The following is a 13,021-nucleotide window of genomic DNA, read 5'->3' as shown; positions in this document are numbered from 1 at the left end:
ATATATTGAACTGGTATTTTAAAACCCTGGTTTAAACTTTTATTAGTTTTGGGAGTCTTTTGTCCATTCTTTGAGATTTTCTACAGAGATGAACATGACATCTGCAAACAAAGACAACTTTATGTTTTCCTTCTCAACCTATATACCTTTTATTTCCTTTTCTTGCCTTATTGCATTATCAAGGACGTCTAGGACAGTGTTGAAAAAGAGTGGTGAGAAAGGGCATTTTGCCTTGTTCTTGATCTGGAAAGCTTCAAGTTTCTCACCATTAAGTATGATGTTAGCTGAAAGTTTGGTTTATAGACAATCTTTTATCAAGTTGAAAAAAAGTTCCTCTCTATTCCTACTCTACTGCTTTACAGAGAGTTTTATCATGATTGATGTTGAATTTTGTCAGATGCTCTTTTTATTTCCTCTACATCTGTTGATGATGTAGGGAAAATAAAATAATCATGTGATTTTTCTTTTTTAGAGTGTTGAAGTGATGGATTACATTTTTAAATTTTCAAATGTGGGATAAATCCCACTTGGTTATGGTATAGAATTATTTTCTTTTAAACTTTTTAAGATTCAATTTGCTAACATTTTGTTGATGACTTTTGCATTTATCTTATAAGATATAATGGTCTTAGTTTTCTTTTCCTGGAATATCTTTGTCTGATTTTTGTATTAGGGTAATGCTGGTCTTACAGAATGAGTTAAGAAGTATTCTTTCTGCTTCTGCTTCTTTTTTAATGTTTATTATTATTATTACTATTACTATTACTATTATTATTATTATTATTTTGAGAAAGAGATACAGAGCATGAATGGGAGAGGGGCAGAGAGTGAGAGAGACACAGAATCATAATCAGAAGCGGGTTCTGATTTGTCAGCACACAGACCTTGAGCTCATGAGCCATGAGATCATGACCTGAGCTAAAGTCGGATGCTCAACTGACTAAGCCACTCAGCTGCTCCTATTATCTCTGCTTCTTTTTTTTTCAATTTTTTAAATGTTTATTCATTTTTAAGAGAGACAGAGTGTGAGCTGGGGAGGGGCAGCAGACTCCAGGCTCTGAGCTGTAAGCACAGGCCTGATGTGGGACCTGAACTCATGAACAATGAGACCATGACCTGAGCCGAAGTCTGTTGCCCAACCAACTGAGCCACCCAGGCACCCCTATTCTCTCTGATTCTAGTCTTTCACAGAGATTGTAGAGAATTGGTATAATTTATTCTTTAAATGTTTGATATAATTCACCAGTGAATTCCTCTGGGCCTGGCACTTTCTGTTTTGGAAGGTTGTTATTGACTGATACAGACCTTTTCAAGTTGTCTATTTCTTGTTGAGTGAGTTTTGGCAGATTGTATCTTTCAAGGAATTAGCCCATTGCATCTGGCTTTCCCAGGCAGAGATAAACTGGGGGGGGGGGGGCAGGAACAGAGGGAACAAACCCTATCTATGGCATATACTCAAATCTCAGGACCAGCTGGCCATGGCCAGACATATGATGAACATGTATCACACACCGATGAGGAGTACAATGATAAAGTGTCCACATTTGTCCATCTAGAACCCTGTGGGAGGTGTTATTAACTCTCATGTTTCCAGAATGTTCTTTCCTAAAATTATACCTCAGCTCTTGCACTATCTTCCCGAGAAAGAGTTTCAGCTTCCTTTCTTCTATCACCCACACTCAAATGTAAACTGTGCACAAATAAATTTATTACATGTAATATATTTTATGTATCTAACAATCAAAAGGAAGCTACTATTTCTATTTCTTCAACATTGTCTACTGGTAGAGGGAGTATATAGGGTCAAACACAAAGGGTTCCAAGAATCCAAGAGATACAGCACTTGTAAATCTACCTATGCCTGCATAGAGCAGAAATATTTACTTATCATAGGAATTCATGATAGGGCTCCACAGGTCCTTAGGGGGTCACAAATAGAATTCCAACTTGTATGGATATAGTTGATTTTCTATGGCAAGAAGCCAGAGCTATCCTCCAATGTTTCAAAGAGTCCCTGGCCCCCAAATTTCCAAATTTTTGCTTTAAAGCCCCAGATCGTTCCAGAGCTGCAAGCTTTGGCTATAACCTAACTATAACCCTATACAGAAATCTAGAGAAAAAAGGTGTCATTATGAAGGGAGTTGACAGCTATGCAAGCAAACAAGAAAGTGCACATGGAAGCAGGGAAGGAGCTGCCCATGTTCCTTCCAGAACAGAGATATCTGGACCCCAAAATGTCAAGGATTAGGGTTGGACTGGAAAAGCTTCCACAGCAGAAGGCAATGCAGAGCGGTCCTGTTGGTCAGCACTGTTAAATTCTAGGTTTCTGTTTCTAGGGCCCTCTGTTGTGATTCTAGTCATCATGCCAAGCCCTCTCTGGCAGTCCTTTGTCTTCTCATGTGGCTCCATCTACTGAAAGGGGGAACAGCTATTCTTCTCATGAAGTAATTAGTCTCCTGTATTTGGCTGATCTGAGGAGAAACCCACTATCAATGCCCAAATGCAGTCCTGAGCTGAGAAGCAAGAGTCATGGCCATCTCACCAGCATCGAACGACTCTCTGTAGGATTTCTCGGAAGGAGGTGCTATCAATAGTGCCTCGCATCGTTGTGGAGCCAGCGCCTTTTCTAGAAACTTCTGTGACGGAGCAACACCGAGGGGTGCTATATCGTGATGGTAATCTATTGCTGTTCACAAACCTGACATTCACAGGGATTTTTTAATCCATAACAATGGATTTCTGGAGATGAGAAACAGGGATGCCACCGTAAACGCACGGCAAGCCCTCTGTCACTCTCTCCCAACAGTATCCTCAAGGCACATCAATCCCGCTCATTTCCCCATGAACCTAATGAAGTTAAATTGCTCAGACAGTCATCATGGTGCCAGAAGGGAAGAGACCGTGAACTAGGAAATAAGGCTTGAAAATGCCCTACTTGTCCCAGCATTCTGTGTTGAGTTCTCAGGACGTCATCCTTACTGGGAAATGCTTTTACGACAGCTACCGTTGCTTTCCTTCGTGAGCTGTGAGAATGCCTATCACTCATGGCGACAGGATGACACATCCCTCTGCACATCCTAAGCTGCTTCTGACACAAGGGCACACATTCTCACACAAGGGCACACATCTGCTTTGTGAGGCCTCTCTCAGATGCCGTGATGCTGAGGCATTTACATCATTGGCAATAAAACTATTCTTTTTAAAAATTTTTTAATGTTTATTTATTTGGGGGGGGGAGGGGCAGAGAGAGAGGGAGACACAGAATCTGAAGCAGGCTCCAGGCTCCGAGCTGTCAGCACAGAGCCTGATGCGGGGCTCGAATCCACGAACCGAGAGATCATGACCTGAGCTGAAGTCAGATGCTTAACTGACAGAGCCACCCAGGCACCTGGCAATAAAACTATCCTTTAGGAAGGTCGATATTTTCCATTTTAACTAATTAATTAATTAACGTATTTATTTTTGAGAGAGAGCATAAGACAGAGAGAGAAGGAGAGAGCATGAACATGAATGGGGGAGGGTAAGAGGGCCAGAGAGAGCAATCTTAAGCAGGCTCCATGCCAATTACAGAGCCCAACACGGGGCTTGATCTCATGACCATGAGATCATGACCTGAGCTGAAATCAAGAGTCAGACGCTTAACGGACTGACCACCCAGGCACCCCTGTTTTCCATTTTAATTTTCATCCCTGCCTTGGGTTGAATTGTGAGCTGCCCAATATACATCCACATTCTAAGCCCTGGATCCCCAGAATGTGAACTTATTTGGAATAAGGGTCTTTGCAGATTCAATAAGGTAAGGACCTCTAGATGAGATCATCCAGAATTAGGGTAGGTCCTAAATCCAATGCTGAGTGTCTTTGTAAGAGACAGAAGAGGAGAAGGGCACAGAGATGCAGGAAAGAAAGTCACATGTGGTCAGGGACAGATCCTGGAGCGACACATCTAAAGCCAAGGAATACCAAGGGTTGCTGGAAGCCACCAGAAGCTAGGGGAGAGGTAAGAATGAATTCTCCTTCAGAAACTCCAGAAGAAGCTAACTCTGGTGACATCTTGATCTCAGACTTCCGGTCCCCCAAACTCTGAGAGGATACATTTCTTTTGTTTTAAGTCACCGATTTGTGGGAATTTGTTCCGGCAGCCCTAGAAGATGAAGGCAACCCCCCCCAAATAATTTAAATATCATTTCATGAAAACTTACTATTCCGTGTTTTTTACTTCCTATTCTACGAATTGCTTTATTTTGTGTATCAGGGTTTCTGAGGTATTTTTGTTTCTAATCCTAGGAGCATGAACATAATAACCAGATGTGGTTTAAAAAGTGCACCCTGAGCCAGCAACCAAGTGAAGTGACCTACTGCTTCTTCATGGCCTCTGCCTCCCCGGGTACCTCAATGGTTTCCAATCAGGCTCTGGTGTTAGGTGTGTCAGGAAGGCGCATGAACAAGGCAGCTTTAGAAACAGCTTGTAAGCGGCCACCAAAATACATGTTAAGAAGTTGTTTCTGCCATACATTACTTTCTTTCTTTTAATGTTTATTTATTTATTTTGAAAGGGGGGAGGGGGGAGGAGAGAGAGAGAGAGAGAGAGAGAGAGAGAGAGAGAGAATAAGAATCCCAAGCAGGCTCCACACTGTCAGTGCAGAGCCCAACACGGGGCTGGAACTCACGAACCATGAGATCATGACCTGAGCTGAAATGAATACTTGGAAGCTTAGCCAACTGAGCCCCCCCAGACGCCCCTCCACCATACATTCCTACTCACTTACTTAGATAGATGAAAGATAGATAGACAGAGATACATAGATATGGATACCTGTAGGTAGCATTGCCATGAGTAATATATGATAGTTGTAGAGAAGTCCCATTTAACTTACTGAGTTCTTACTTGGGTTCTATGTAGGAGGTGTCTTAGCGGCCACTACAGATTATTTCCAGAAGCTAAGAGACACTGCTGGGTTGCTGGTGTGGAGATGGAGGGGAGAAGAAGGCTACGATGGAACTGATTAGAGAAGACACGGAAGGTCGGACTCCTTCTCTTGAAAATCAGCTGAGGCAAAGAAGGTTCCTGGAGGAGGGAGATAAGGAGGCCAGCTCCAGGAGTGCTATAGGGTTTCTCCCCTGAAGGGGTAACCCCTGGGTCTCTACCTTTCAGCTTCTGTCCTCTAGGGGCACCTCAGGGCCTTGGCCTGGTCATTGAGGGTCATTCCAACCTGTAGCTAAGGGACAGCCATGTTGGAAGGCAAAGTCTCTTTAGCAAACTCTGATGCTGCAGGCATCTGGCCCCCTAGCTTTCAACAACATGGCACAATGCTCTTCCTTTTCCACTTTATTTCCAGAATCTTCCACTTAAGTAGAGGCAGGTGGCGGGGACAGAGGGAGCAGTTCATGCTTCTTCCGCTTCCACCCAATTAACCTCCAATCCTGTCTTCCTGCAACTCACCACATGTGAGCTGGAAGGGTGTGGACACTGGGTTTGCTTCTGACCTTAGTCTGAGTTCATTGGCCCTAGAGCTGCTTTGCTCCATGGACTATGGTTCATGTAGGAGTCTTGATGCAAGACTCACCTTCCTCTCACTTTCCCCATGATTAGCCCTAATGTGCAGGGCAGTTGCTCAACAAACATCCCCTTCCCTTCTCTGCAGCTTTCTATGTGACTGAATTGTGGATATGCAGATGTCACATGAGCCAAAACCACACTCTCCTCTCAAACCACTATTGATTTTGGTTGTTTTTAATTGCTACCGAACCCATGTCCTAATTTTTGTGCCACTGCCTGTCTTCGTCTTGGTTTCACCCCATGTTTCTAGGGTGGGAGCAGGGAAGTTTCTCCTCTGAAGACCTCACCCCTGCCTTTGGGGGTCCCATGCTTCCCTGCATGTGTCTTTCCTTTACAACATGTCAGAGCTCTGACCCTGCTCTGTCCCACTGCCCCTATAGACATTCCGGGTTTTTTAAAATTTGCTTTGGGTTCAAACGCTCTTCTGGGCAGTAGCTTGGTCTCCGCCAGTAGGCATGTGCTGGTGTGCGAGGCCTCACTATGGGGCATGCACTCCCTCATTTAACTAGTCAACTCAACCACCTTGTTCCTCATCTACTCAATCATTCCTTCAATTTTGCAAGTATTCATCAGGCGCCCACTGTGTCAGGCACTGCACCAGGTGCCGGCACCATGGCAGTGGTCAAGGTCTTCAGAATCTCTATCCCTTTGCAGCTTCCCTTCCTAGACAGACGGCAAAACAACCCACACACATAGGGTGAGGTGTCGGGCAGTCAGTGATACCTGGGTTTGCAAAACAAAGCCTCCCTCCCTTTCTCTCCTGCTCATAATGTTTTTCAGGTAGTTTGCTGCCCAGTCCACTCTGGCTGGATAGGATGGTTGCCTTCTCCCCAGCCAGTCAGAACTGCCAACCAGCCTCGCCACCTGGAGCCATCCTCCTGCAGAGACTCCTAATTTACATATTGTTAGCACAGTCATTCACTATAGATTTTCAAATATACTAGACTCCACATTTCATATTTTATCTTATGTACATATCCACTCTTGAGTCTTGCCTACCTACTTCTGGACCAAGGGCATCCTCAGAACATAGGCTCCCTATCTCCAGGAGGACTTTCAATTTTTCTTTTTCTTACTGAGCCAACTTTCTTGAGTCCCAGAGTATCATTTCCAGAGTCTTTCTAGAGAAGGAGCCAGACATTAAAATGCATTTTATTCCAATATTCCTTCTGTAGAACAGTGATAAGCATAAGTGCCTCAAGGCACGCCATGATTTCTCTCGGACTCCTATCAGACCTATGATCCATTTTTTATGAAATTTATATGAAATCGGTTGCTTCCTGAAAAGCTCTTAGAAACATCTGGAGGCAAGAAGGTCAGCTGACTTTAGAATGTTTGAAATCACAGCGATTTCTATATGTGGATATCTATAATCAACACTTTCTGTTAATCTATAGTCAGTTATACTACCAGAGTGAGAGGGGAGGGGTAGAAAATGTCACTCTACTGTTGACAGCTAAGTTTGTACAGCCATGAGTGAACTCATTTGAATAGTTCATCAGAGGATCACAGAATTTTGCACCTGGAAGACAGGACTTGGCTTATTGAATAGCACGGGTGATGCCCAGCAGTGTGGCTGGGGACCACTCGTACAGATGACCAGGGAAGACTGGGGATGAGAAGGTGGTTGGATGCCTGGTCTCTTGCCTGGAGCCACTGTCCTGCTCCAGGGTGACAGCAGAGATGAGATGCCTCAGCAGGGCCTAATGACAAATGTCTCTTCCTGGCTGAGAATTTAATGTCATTTGCCTTATTTTTCAAAGTCAGTTTCCATAAGTGGAAAACAAAGATCGCTGGATCTGAAAAAATTCAACAGAACTAATGATCGCCCCCCTTTGTGGGAAGAAAGGCCCAGATAGATTTCTCTCATATGACTACGAAAAACACCCCGACTTTCTACAAGAGAACATTCCTTATCCCTTTTTCAAAAAATATTATGACAAAGGTTTTTATTATTTCAAGATTATCTCATATCCAGTGACTCAGAGGACAATGCGTATTTCATAATATTTTATTACATTTCTTGATTAATTTTCCGTGATGGCAAACCGGAAGAGTGATTTAGAAAATTTGGAAAATGCAGCAAAATATGGAGAAGCATGTCCTAGTTTGGGCTGCCATAAAAAATATACCAGAGATGGGGGGTTTTATTTATTTATTTATTAATGTTTATTTGTTTTTGACAGAGACAGAGCATGAGCGGGAGAAAGGCAGAGAGAGAGGGAGACCCAGAATCGGAAGCAGGCTCCAGGCCCAATGCGGGGCTTGAACTCATGGACCGCAAGACCATGACCTGAGCCGAAGTTGGACGCTCAACTGACTGAGTCACCCAGGCACCCCATAGAGATGGGGTGCTTTAAATGGCAGAGATGTATGTCTCACAGCTCTGGAGGCTTTGAGTCTGAGATCAGGACTCCCTTCCTGATGTGCAGAGGGCCAACCCTCTCGCGGCCCGTCCCTGGCAGCCAGGGGCAGGTCTGGTCTCAGCCTCATCTTATGGACACTAATTCCTTCGTGGGGGTCCTGCTTCCCTGACCTTCTCTAAACTGACTTCCCTTCCACAGGCCCCGCCTCCACACACCATCAGCCTGGGGGTCAGGGCTTCAACATACAGATTTGGGGTGGATTCATTCAGCTCAGTCCACAAGGAAGCACAAAAATACATCATCCGTAATCCTGATCCATAGAAGTTAATGTTTTTAACACTGACATTTCCTGCTCGTGTTTTCCACGCACTTTTCCTCACACTGTTAAGATTATTGTATCGTTTATGCCTTCCATGTCCTGTTTTTTAATAATTTAGCTGTACCATATGACTTTCCCCGACACTAAGGAAACTTTTGAAAAGCATCATTTAAAATTATCTGTTTAATTAGGTCGAGGCACCATAAAGTTCACATACGCATTCACTTAATTGGCTATGCAAAGAGACATTTTTTATTATTATAAAGGGCCATGTTGACTCTTCCTACATAAATCTTAGTCTACACACTTTATTTCTTTGGTATGGATAATTAAGGATGAAATTAGTGGATCACAAGAAATGAACATTTTTATGGCTTTTGATACATGTTGTCAAATTGCCTTAGAGAAAGCTTCCTGCTGAACGCCATATCCGAACGCGTACCTTTGTACATTCCTGCCGGCATTCCATTTTATCAATTTTTTTAAAGTTTCCCTACGTGTTTATTAGTCCAGCCAGTGCTCCATAAGTTGTGGAATTAAGTAAAATTCTTTTTAGATAGTACTCAACTTCATAAGCAATATATCTGTTGTTGTGAATTAATACGAGTTTCAATATATTGAGACTGGCCACGTGTTTTACGTTATATATACCGAATAATATTTTTGGGATAGGCTGGATGGAGACCAAGCACAAATTTTCTTTCTCTCCATAAAAGATATTGAACAGTTTGGGGAAATTAGCTTTAAGCATCTATGGAACTTCCGTAAAGTCATTAAGGTGTTAATGCACTATGGTCTCAGTCGTGCGTCACAATGAGACAGAGGAGACTGGGATCTCTTGGATCTAAGGAGTTAATGTACTTTTTCTAACATCTGTAGATAGTTGACAGTGTTTGGTGGGTTAAGTTCTGTTCTATCTTCTTTTTTTTTCTTTTTTTTTCCTCTGACAGGAAAGACTGGGTGATATTAATTTGCCTTGCAGCCCTTGGGTGGCTCAGTTGGTTAAGCACCAACTTCGGCTCAGGTCATGATCTCACAGTTTGTGAGTTGAGGCCCCACGTCAGGCTCTGTGCTGGCAGCTTGGAGCCTGGAGCCTGCTTTGGATTCTGTGTCTCCCTCTCTCTCTCTGCCCCTCCCCTGCTCATGCTCTGTCTCTGTCTCTCTGTCTCTCTCTCTCTAAAAGTAAAATAAACATGAAAAAAATTAAAAACATATCCCTAATTTGCCTTGAAGCTTTGCCTCATTTCTTCCCTCCCGGGCACTGGACTCCTGGGGGCAGTTGCAGGATGATGTGGACACCATGGAAGGAAGATGTGGACGCTCAAGGAAGAGTGGACCAATCAATGTCTGTGTGCAGCGAGCTATTTCTTTCTCCATAACTGACCTCAGGTGGCTACTCTCCAAACACAGCTAAGCCAAGAATCAGAAAAGTATAGAGTGAATATACATGTTGAATTTGATTTCTAATTAACTGAAGATGCCAAATTGAATACGCAATAAAATATTAACTGAATTTGCTATTTTCTCTTCTCTAAAAACATTGTGTACTAGTCCGTGTATCAGTCTCAGCCTGGGTTTTGAGGTTAAGGTATTTGGTATTCAAGAGGGAAATGAACTAATTCTACCTTTTCCTTAAAAGTATTTATGGGGCGCCTGAGTGGCTCAGGCGGTTAAGCATCCAGCTTCGGCCCAAGTCATGATCTCACGGCTCGTGGGTTCGAGCCCCGCGTCAGGCTCTGTGCTGATGGCTCAGAGCCTGCTTTGGATTCTGTGTCTCCCTCTCTTTCTGCCCCTCCCTAGCTCACACTCGCACTCTCTCTCTCTCTCTCTCTCTCTCTCTCTCTCTGAGAGAGTTTAAATAAATAAAGTTTAAATAAAATAAAGTTTAAATAAACTTAAAAAAAAGTATTTTTCTCCATGATATGTATATCGAGTGTAAACGAACTGGATGTCTTGTATACTCTGCTGTGATAAAGTCTAATACTTCATAATCCTATTTATAAAAAGTCTCCATAATCTTGGTGCCATAAAACGATGAGAAAGTATGACGCTCTCTCCATGCGAGTTCACTGTTCTGTCACCAAGGAAACAGGCGGGGGACCCGATTCTTCCCTCACACAATTCTTCCCCGGGTGTTTGTGCACAGACCCAAAGCTGGAGGCAATGGGAGAAGCCCTCACCCACAGGCCTACCCCTCCACTCAGCCCGAGGGGGGCCATCCCGCCTGTGTTCCTTTCTGCGCTCAGAGGACCGTGAGGCTGGAGGAGACTACTTTTATAAGGTATCTGGTGAAACCTCTCCATCAGAGGATTTTCCATCTCATTAATCTTCACGCAGTCCTAGGAGTTGGCTTTGCATTATCTCCATTTCACAGATGCAGAAACTGAGGCTCAGAGGCATTTGGACACATGCTACAGATCACCCAGCGGATGAGAAGGAAAGTCAGGACGTCAGTGCATTTTTCTCTGATTCCAGTACCTCTGTTCATTATTATGCAAAAGGACGAAGCCTCATTAGTGTCACAAGAATAACAGAATGGTCCCGCTGGCATTATGCTACCTGCCCACCTATGGCGTACCCCTACCCTACAACCTGCAGAGAACCCTAAAATCCAACCTGGTTGGATTGCTCAGATTTGAGATTTGTATAACCTGAAAAATATTAACATAAGTGGGTGATGGGCATTGAGGAGGGCACCTGTTGGGATGAGCACTGGGGGCTGTATGGAAACCAGTTTGTCAATAAATTCTCTAAAAAAATAAATAAAATAAAATAAATATGTATTTGTAAACACACACGCACATAAAACAATGGTAGGATTTTTCTCTATCAACTGTTCTCAGATGACCTTGGGTATGGTCAGCACATACCTGGTATCTCCAAGAATCTTTCAGGGGACCTGTGAGATTAAAAGGTGTTTTCAGAATAAGACGAAGAATTGGATCGTGGCCATGCCGCGGCCGTCATCAGGTGGTGACGTTATCCTGCCTTGGTGGCCCGCGTCCTCGCCAGCAAAAACACTCACAGCAAAAACAAACGCAGTGCTTACCACTTAAGCTCCACTTAAGTATGTCCTTGACAAGGCATGAAACCCTTTCGTTTCATTCCATTGTGACCCTTGAGGACACGTCCCTTTAATATTCCATGTGACAGAGTGGCAAGCACGCATGACGTGAGCACGTGCGGGCGGTCAAGAGAAAGAGCTGCTGTGAGACGCATTGGCTGCTTTCATCGTGCAACTGCGTTTTTATGGAAAGGAAGCTGAAAAACCGTTTTTTGTTTGGGTATTTGACACACATGTTCTTGAAATGAATGAAGCGGGCTGTCACTTCAGGGAAAACCAGAGAATGTATTTGTTGCCACGCATAAAAAATCTGAGCTTTCAAGTCGAAATTCAGTTTTGAAAAACTTGAATTCTCCATCGTGCACATAATATAATTTCCTAATATTTAAAGACTTTTGGATGATTTTAGTGATGATATTAAAAACTGCGCCTTTAAGAAATGTTGTCTAATGCAATATATCAACATTTGGAATACCCACACAAATTTTTCAAATCAATATTTCCCAAAAATCCAATGTTGGGTGCCACAAAACCATGCATGTGCAAAAGACCCATTCCAGGGGTGCCTGGGTGGCTCAGTTGGTTGAGCATCCCACTTCGGCTCAGGTCATGATCTCATGGTTCATGGGTTCAGGGCCCTGCATAGGGCTCTGTGCTGACAGCTTGAAGCCTGGAGCCTGCTTCGGATTCTGATTCTCCTTCTCTCTCTGCCCCTTCCCCACTCATGCTCCGTCTCTCTCTCTCTCTCTCAAAAATAAATAACATAAAAATTAAAAAAAAAGATCCATTCCAAGTGCAAAGTAAACCAACAGATTTTAATGTAATAGTGCAAATAAGGCTGTTGATACGGTTTCTGGTTATTTTTATTATTATTTTTAATGTTTATTCATTTTTGAGAGAGAGGGGGAGAGAGAGAGAAACAGAGAGTGAGATGGGGAGAATCTGAAGCAGACTCCAGGCTCTAAGCTGTCAGCACAGAGCCTGATGTGGGGCTCAAACTCAGGAACCATGAGATCATGACCTGAGCTGAAATCGGACACTCTACTGACCGAGCACCCCCTTAGGTTGCCCCTCGTTTCTGATTCTGTGTGGCAGCTAGCCTTTAAAGACTACCACCTGTCCAATTTTGGTGGCGTATAAAGAGGAACGGCCACAATGATCTCACAAGGCTATTATTACACCTTCCTTTTACAGCTACATCTCGGTGTGTGGCTATATTCTCTTCACATACTCCAACCAAAATAACACGTCACAGGAGACTGAACGCAGAAGTTGCTATGCTGTCCAGCTGTAGCCAGACTCTCAGAATGTAAAAGTGATGCCTCTTTTGTCACTAAATTTTGTTTTTGTTTTTGACAATATAATTTTTTTCAATACCAAGTGGTATCTATGGTAATAGGTCTGTTTATTACTGTCATTTAAATGTTTTTCTTTTAAATTCTCAGTTGGATTTGTTTTTTGTTTTAAGTTTGTTTTGAGAGACAGAGACAACATGAAAAGGGGAGGGGGAGAGAGAGAGAGAGAGAGAGAGAGAGAGAATCCCAAGCGGGCTCTACACTGTCAGTGCAGAGCCCAACACGGGGCTCAAACTCATAAACTGCGAGATCATGACATGAGCTGAAACTGAGAGTCAGCTGCTTAACCTTAGACTGAGCCACCCAGGAGCCCCATCAGTTGGAGTTCTAATACAATAAATACTGATAGATATAACCT

At 43.3% G+C, this 13,021-nt stretch overlaps 1 protein-coding gene across 1 annotated transcript in view; it reads right to left on the bottom strand.

Moving 5' to 3' along the window:
* LOC125921288 (Down syndrome cell adhesion molecule) overlaps nucleotides 1–13,021 on the bottom strand; it is a 507,313-nt gene that overhangs the window by 33,870 nt on the left and 460,422 nt on the right. The window lies entirely within an intron of this gene.

This window comes from Panthera uncia, chromosome C2 (assembly GCF_023721935.1).
Source record: "Panthera uncia isolate 11264 chromosome C2, Puncia_PCG_1.0, whole genome shotgun sequence".
Classification (NCBI taxonomy): Eukaryota; Metazoa; Chordata; class Mammalia; order Carnivora; family Felidae; genus Panthera; species Panthera uncia.
This window is presented reverse-complemented; position numbering and strand designations above follow the sequence as displayed.